At 54.0% G+C, this 8101-nt stretch overlaps 1 protein-coding gene across 1 annotated transcript in view; it reads left to right on the top strand.

Annotated features, from left to right (window-relative positions):
- SYNGAP1 (synaptic Ras GTPase activating protein 1) overlaps positions 1 to 335 on the top strand; it is a gene marked incomplete at its 5' end in the record, with an annotated part of 710344 nt that extends 710009 nt beyond the window's left edge. The window contains one exon of the mRNA XM_075580961.1: positions 1 to 335. This exon is cut by the window's left edge and continues 1873 nt beyond it.
- Positions 336 to 8101: the final 7766 nt, after the last annotated feature.

Here is an 8101-nt window from a genome sequence, read left to right as displayed (position 1 = left end):
AGAAGAGAGGGAGAGAGACAGAGAGAAGAGAAGGGGCGAGACAGAGAGAAGAGAGGGAGAGAGACAGAGAGAAGAGAGGGAGAGAGACAGAGAGAAGAGAGGGAGAGAGACATGGAGAAGAGAGGGGGCGAGACAGAGAGAAGAGAGGGGAGCGAGACAGAGAGAAGAGAGGGGCGAGACAGAGAGAAGAGAGGGAGAGAGACAGAGAGATTAGAGGGAGAGAGAGAAGAGAGGGGGCGAGACAGAGAGAAGAGAGAGATAGAGAGAAGAGAGGGGGCGAGACAGAGAGAAGAGAGGGGGCGAAACAGAGAGAAGAGAGGGGAGCCGAGACAGAGAGAGGAGAGGGAGAGAGAGAGAAGAGAGGGGGCGAGACAGAGAAGAGAGGGGGTGAGACAGAGAAGAGGGGGCGAGACAGAGAAGAGGGGGCGAGACAGAGAGAAGGGAGGGGGCGAGACAGAGAGAAGAGAGGGGGCGAGACAGAGAAGAGAGGGGGCGAGACAGAGAGAAGAGAGGGAGCGAGACAGAGAGGAGAGGGGGCGAGACAGAGAGAAGACAGGGGGCGAGACAGAGAGAAGAGAGGGGGCGAGACAGAGAGAAGGGAGGGGGCGAGACAGAGAGAAGAGAGGGGGCGAGACAGAGAGAAGAGAGGGAGCGAGACAGAGAGGAGAGGGGGCGAGACAGAGAGAAGAGACGGGGCGAGACAGAGAGAAGAGAGGGGACGAGACAGAGAGAAGAGAGGGGTCGAGACAGAGAGAAGAGAGGGGGCGAGACAGAGAGAAGAGAGGGGGCGAGACAGAGAGAAGAGAGGGGGCGAGACAGAGAGAAGAGAGGGGGCGAGACAGAGAGAAGAGGGGACGAGACAGAGAGAAGAGAGGGGGCGAGACAGAGAGAAGAGAGGGAGCGAGACAGAGAGAAGGGAGGGGGCGAGACAGAGAGAAGGGAGGGGGCGAGACAGAGAGAAGAGAGGGGAGCGAGACAGAGAGAAGAGAGGGAGCGAGACAGAGAGAAGAGAGGGGCGAGACAGAGAGAAAAGAGATGGGGCGAGACAGAGAGAAGAGAAGGGGCGAGACAGAGAGAAGAGAGGGGAGCGAGACAGAGAGAAGAGAGGGAGTGAGACTGAGAGAAGAGAGGGGGCGAGACAGAGAGAAGAGAGGGGGCGAGACAGAGAGAAGAGAGGGGGCGAGACAGAGAGAAGAGAGGGGGCGAGACAGAGAGAAGAGAGGGAGCGAGACAGAGAGAAGAGAGGGAGCGAGACAGAGAAAAGAGGGAGCGAGACAGAGAAAAGAGAGGGGGCGAGACAGAGAGAAGAGAGGGGGTGAGACAGAGAGAAGAGAGGGGGCGAGGCAGAGAGAAGAGAGGGGGGAGACAGAGAGAAGAGAGGGGGCGAGGCAGAGAGAAGAGAGGGGGCGAGACAGAGAGAAGAGAGGGGGCGAGACAGAGAGAAGAGAGGGGAGCGAGACAGAGAGAAGAGAGGGGACGAGACAGAGAGAAGAGAGGGGGCGAGACAGAGAAAAGAGGGAGCGAGACAGAGAAAAGAGAGGGGGCGAGACAGAGAGAAGAGAGGGGGCGAGACAGAGAAAAGAGGGGGCGAGACAGAGAGAAGAGAGGGGGCGAGACAGAGAGAAGAGAGGGGGCGAGACAGAGAAAAGAGGGAGCGAGACAGAGAAAAGAGAGGGGGCGAGACAGAGAGAAGAGAGGGGGCGAGACAGAGAAAAGAGGGGGCGAGACAGAGAGAAGAGAGGGGGCGAGGCAGAGAGAAGAGAGGGAGCGAGACAGAGAGAAGAGGGGGCGAGACAGAGAGAAGAGAGGTGGCGTGACAGAGAGAAGAGAGGGGGCGAGACAGAGAGAAGAGAGGGGGCGAGACAGAGAGAAGAGAGGGGGCGAGACAGAGAGAAGAGAGGGAGCGAGACAGAGAGAAGAGAAGGGGCGAGACAGAGAGAAGAGAGGGGAGCGAGACAGAGAGAAGAGAGGGGAGCGAGACAGAGAGAAGAGAGGGGGCGAGACAGAGAGAAGAGAGGGGGCGAGACAGAGAGAAGAGAGGGGGCGAGACAGAGAAAAGAGGGAGCGAGACAGAGAAAAGAGAGGGGGCGAGACAGAGAGAAGAGAGGGGGCGAGACAGAGAGAAGAGAGGGAGCGAGGCAGAGAGAAGAGAGGGGGCGAGACAGAGAGAAGAGAGGGAGTGAGACAGAGAGAAGAGAGGGAGCGAGACAGAGAGAAGAGAGGGAGCGAGACAGAGAGAAGAGAGGGGGCGAGACAGAGAGAAAGGAGGGAGAGAGACATAGAGAAAAGGAGAGCGAGGCAGAGAGAAAAGGGGGCGAGACACAAATAGGAAAGAGGAGGGTTATGTGAGAGGATAGGGCAAAATGAAGGAGGAGGGATGTGAGAGGAATGTGAGAGAGGAGGGTGCAGGAGGGGGGATGTGAGAGAGGAGGGGGGATGTGAGAGAAATGTGAGAGAGGAGGGTGCAGGAGGGGGGATGTGAGAGAGGAGGGTGCAGGAGGGGGGATGTGAGGGAGGAGGGGGGATGTGAGAGGAATGTGAGAGAGGAGGGTGCAGGAGGGGGGATGTGAGAGAGGAGGGTGCAGGAGGGGGGATGTGAGAGAGGAGGGGGGATGTGAGAGGAATGTGAGAGAGGAGGGTGCAGGAGGGGGGATGTGAGAGAGGAGGGTGCAGGAGGGGGGATGTGAGAGAGGAGGGGGGATGTGAGAGGAATGTGAGAGAGGAGGGTGCAGGAGGGGGGATGTGAGAGAGGAGGGTGCAGGAGGGGGATGTGAGAGAGGAGGGGGGATGTGAGAGGAATGAGAGAGGAGGGTGCAGGAGGGGGGATGTGAGAGAGGAGGGTGCAGGAGGAGGGATGTGAGAGAGGAGGGTGCAGGAGGGGATGTGAGGGAGGAGGGGGGATGTGAGAGGAATGTGAGAGAGGAGGGTGCATGAGGGGATGTGAGGGAGGAGGGGGGATGTGAGAGGAATGTGAGAGAGGAGGGTGCAGGAGGGGGGATGTGAGAGAGGAGGGTGCAGGAGGGGGGATGTGAGGGAGGAGGGGGATGTGAGAGGAATGTGAGAGAGGAGGGTGCAGGAGGGGGATGTGAGAGAGGAGGGTGCAGGAAGGTGGATGTGAGAGAGGAGGGTGCAGGAGGGAGGGATGTGAGAGAGGGGGGAGCAGGAGGGAGGGATGTGAGAGAGGAGGGTGCAGGAGGGAGGGATGTGAGAGAGGAGGGTGCAGGAGGGGGGATGTGAGAGAGGAGGGTGCAGGAGAGAGGGATGTGAGAGAGGGCGGTGCAGGAGGGGGGATGTGAGAGAGGATGGTGCAGGAGGGAGGGATGTGAGAGAGGAGGGTACAGGAGGGGGGATGGGAGAGATGAGGAAGAGATGTGAGAGAGGAGGGTGCAGGAAGGTGGATGTGAGAGAGCAGGGTGCAGGAGGGAGCGATGTGAGAGAGGAGGGTGCCGGAGCGGGGATGTGAGAGAGGAGGGTGCCGGAGCGGGGATGTGCGAGAGGAGGGTGCAGGAGGGGGGATGTGAGAGGAATGTGAGAGAGGAGGGTGCAGGAAGGGGGATGTTAGAGAGGAGGGAGATGTGAGAGGAGGGTACAGGAGTGAAGGATGTGAGATGAGGGTGCATGAGGGGGGGTGGGAGAGAGGAGGGAGGGATGTGAGTGAGGAGGGGGGATGTGAGAGGAGAGTACAGGAAGGAGGGATGTGAGAGATGAGGGGGGATATAAGAGAGAACTGGCAGGAGGGAGGGATGTGAGGGAGGAGGGTGCAGGAAGGGGGATGTGAGAGGGGGGGTGAGAGAGGAGGTGGGATGTGAGCGAGGAAGGGGGGTGAGAGGAGGGTACAGGAGGGAGGGATGTTAGAGAGGAGGTTGCAGAAAGGGGGATGTGAGAGAGGAGGAGGGATGTGAGAGAGGAGGGGGGATGTGAGAGAGGAGGTCGGATGTGAGAGAGGAAGGGGGGTGAGAGGAGGGTACAGGAGGGAGGGATGTGAGAGGAGGGTGCACGAGGGGGGATGTGAGAGAGGAGGGTGCACAAGGGGGGATGTGAGAGAGAAGGGATGGGATGTGAGAGAAGAAGGGTGCAGGAACAGGGATGTGAGAGAGGAGGGTGCAGAAAGGGGGATGTGAGAGGAGGGTACAGGAGAGAGGGATGTGAGAGGAGGGTACAGGAAGGGGGATGTGAGAGAGGAGGATGCAGAAAGGGGGATGTGAGAGAAGGGCACAGGAGGGAGGGATGTGAGAGGAGGGTACAGGAAGGGGGATGTGAGAGAGGAGGGGGGATGTGAGAGGAGGGTACAGGAGGGAGGGATGTGAGATGAGGGTGCATGAGGGGGGATGAGAGAGAGGAGGGGGTGTGAGTGAGGAGGACGGGATGTGAGAGAGGATGGTGCAGGAAGGGGGATGTGAGAGATGAGGGAGGATATAAGAGAGAACTGGCAGGAGGGAGGGATGTGAGGGAGGAGGGTGCAGGAAGGGGGATGTGAGAGGAGGGTGCAGGAGGGGGGATGTGAGAGAGGAGGGTGCAGAAAGGGGGATGTGAGAGGAGGAGGGATGTGAGAGAGGAGGGGGATGTGAGAGAGGAGGGTGCAGGAGGGGGGATGTGAGAGAGGAGGGTGCAGAAAGGGGGATGTGAGAGGAGGAGGGATGTGAGAGAGGAGGAGGGATGTGAGAGAGGAGGGAGATGTGAGAGAGGAGGGTGCAGGAGGGGGGATGTGAGAGAGGAGAGTGCAGAAAGGGGGATGTGAGAGAGGAGGGGGATGTGAGAGAGGAGGGTGCAGGAGGGGGGATGTGAGAGAGGAGTGTGCAGAAAGGGGGATGTGAGAGGAGGAGGGATATGTGATAGGGTGCACGAGGGGGGATGTGAGAGAGGAGTGTGCAGAAAGGGGGATGTGAGAGGAGGAGGGATGTGAGGGAGGAGGAGGGTTGTGAGATGGGAGGGTGCAGGAGGGGGGTTTTGAGAGAAGGGTGCAGGAGGGGGGATGTGAGAGAGGAGGAGGGATGTGAGAGAGGCAGAGGGATGTGAAAGGAGGGGGTGAGAGAGGAGGGTGCAGGAAGGGGGATGTGAGAGAGGAGGAGAGTGCAGGAGGGGAGATGTGTGGAGGGGGGCATGTGTGAGAGGAGGGTGCAGGAGGAGGGATGTGAGAGAGGAGAAGAGATGTGAGAGAGGAGGGTGCAGGAGCGAGGGATGTGAGAGAGGAGGGTGCAGGAGGGGATGTGAGAGGAGGGGGGATATGAGAGAGAAGGGGCGTGAGGGAGGGAGGGATGTGAGAGAGGAGGGAGCAGGAGGGGGGATGTGACAGAGGAAGGGGGATATAAGCGAGAGAAGGGGCAGGAGGGAGGGATGTGAGAGAGGAGGGTGCAGGAGGGGATGTGAGAGAGGAGGGGGGATATGAGAGAGAAGGGGCTGGAGGGAGGGATGTGAGAGAGGTTGGAGCAGGAGGGGGGATATGACAGAGGAAGGGGGATATAAGCGAGAGAAGGGGCAGGAGGGAGGGGATGAAATCCCTCTGAGGGGTATGCCAGTGCAATGTGCATTTTACCTCCTTAATGAAGCAGCTGATCCGTGAGACTGAATATTATTCTTATTATTGAACTTATTTATTTCCCTAAAGTTGTCAGTCTGCGTAGAGCTGAACGAGGGATACCAGTCTCTTGCCCAAAGAGCTTACAGTCTAACTTAACTTCCTGTGACACGGGGAGATTCTAATAACTTGGCCTCAAAGGTCGCATGGAACTTGCGCTTGGAGGGGTGGGGGTTGTCTGCCTACTTCAGAGGCTGGTGCCATACTCTGCAGGGCCTCTCTTAACCCCGGGCCCGGAAATGAATGTTTCAGTAAAGATATTCTGATTGTATTTGGTTCTTTTTGACGTTCTGTGTAAATATAAATATTTAAAGAAAAGAGAAGTCGGAGTCTTTCTGTGAAACCCCAAAGACGTATAAACCAGGAGAAACCGCTCCATCGTGTAAACCCTCGTCATTATCTCACCGTTATCGCACCCGTTACCGCATCAATGTTCTTAAAAAACATGTTAAAAGGCCTTTTCAAGTTTATTCTATGCAAGAACACAAATTAATTTCAACAAACAAACCCAAGATCCCATGTTTCTTTATTACTTATGTGCAAAAAAGCCCGGGCGTTACCCTAATAGGATAAACTAAGGGGTGGTGAGAATCTAAAAATAGACCAATACGACCTTAAATAGTGATTAAGGGTCCCCTCTCCTTCCGAAACTCTTCCTGTTGCTCGAGACCCCAAATAGGACCTATCCAGAGTCCTTACGGTACAGAAAAACGAACAAAAAAGGGGGAGCACAGGTTGAGGAACTAAAACAAATATATCTATAATAAGGTGGTTAATAACTGTGATGTGAAATAAAATGTAAATTAACATAAACACGTACACGGCCTTGTGTAAATGCTTTCACATCAAGGTATCTTTACTCTTGCTGTTGTATCTTCTGTTTTTCTTCCACTTGTACTTGACTTCTCCGCTGGTCTGAAGTGGAACTTTTCTGGTCTTCTCTGTAGGGATAGCTTGTAATGTCGTCTGCGGCTGATGACTGTGTCCGGGTGAGCGCGCTGCAAGCTGTGTAGACTGTCCAAGGGGAAAAACCTCACACTCTTACCCCTAGCTTGTCCCAGCACCGGCTGACTGAAGTCATTACAAGCTATCCCTACAGAGAAGACCAGAAAAGTTCCACTTCAGACCAGCGGAGAAGTCAAGTACAAGTGGAAGAAAAACAGAAGATACAACAGCAAGAGTAAAGATACCTTGATGTGAAAGCATTTACACAAGGCCGTGTAAGTGTTTATGTTATTTTACATTTTATTTCACATCACAGTTATTAACCACCTTATTATAGATATATTTGTTTTAGTTCCTCAACCTGTGCTCCCCCTTTTTTGTTCGTTTTTCTTTATTACTTACTCAGAATCCACAAAGATGGGGAGAATCCCCCAAACCCTCATGTCTGGGATCCGATCTATAGATCACTATATCAGCACTAGATCACATGTGCTGAACCATGTCATTAACCTTACGTCAGACTAGAAGAACGCACCCATTTTAAAGGAGATATTTCCGCCTCCTGTTTTTTTTAATGTAGCCCTTGTTCCCCCGTGACTAGAAGGGACTACCGGTACTGCCGTTACCTGTTGGCTAACAGTAGGCCTAAGCCTCTTTAATTAACATAGCAGTGGGTAGGAAAAAGAAGAGATGCAAAATTGAATCAACTAAAAACGAAGTTGCATGAGCTCTCTATTCAACATAGCAGAAGTGGTAGAGACGATACGTTAAAGGAGCTACAGGAAGGGAAAATTGAGCTCAACGTGCTCCTCACCTCCCAGGCTGAGAAATCCCTGAGTTGGTCAAGGAGGAAATTTTATGATAAAGCAAACAAGCCAGATACCATTCTAGCTAACAAAATCACCCAAATTATAATATTCACACCTCTAGGAAACATACAGGAGACGTGACGTCAAATCCTGTACTCATAGTGGAAGAGTGGAAGGCATACTATGAAAAGCTGCACAATGGGGACAAGGTGATACATAACGCAAACACGAGCAGGAGCTCGAGAGCTTTTTGGCAGATGTGACCCGCATAGGTTGGATGGAGTTGAGAGGGAATTTTTGCAAAAGGACTTTACATTAGAGGAATTATTACAGGTAATCAAAAACCTCAATGCTTCTAAAGCGCCCGGACCAGACGGGTTCTCCAATCTCTATTATAAAAAGTTTCCAGCGATCCTAGCCCCCTACATGCTGCAGATGTTTAATTCTGTCCTGGCGGGGGGCTCTGTTCCCGGAGCAGATGCTCCAAGCGTCCATCTTGTTTATTCACAAACAGGGTAAAGATCCCACAAATTGCAAATGTTATAGGCCGATTTCATTAATAAATTCAGACATCAAATTTACTCTAAATTATTGGCCAACAGATTGAGGAATCTATCATGCCCGGGCTGATTCACCCAGATCAAGTTGGTTTTATTAGAGATAGACAAGCGGTCGGCAACACAAGAAGAATCATAGATGTGATTGAGTTTATGAATAACCACAAGGTACCGGGGGTTGTATTAAGCCTAGATGCAGAAAAAGCCTTTGATAG

Source organism: Ascaphus truei (genome assembly GCF_040206685.1).
Source record: "Ascaphus truei isolate aAscTru1 chromosome 20 unlocalized genomic scaffold, aAscTru1.hap1 SUPER_20_unloc_4, whole genome shotgun sequence".
Classification (NCBI taxonomy): Eukaryota; Metazoa; Chordata; class Amphibia; order Anura; family Ascaphidae; genus Ascaphus; species Ascaphus truei.
Note: the sequence above shows the minus strand (reverse complement) of the source record. Positions and strands in the feature narration are given on the sequence as shown.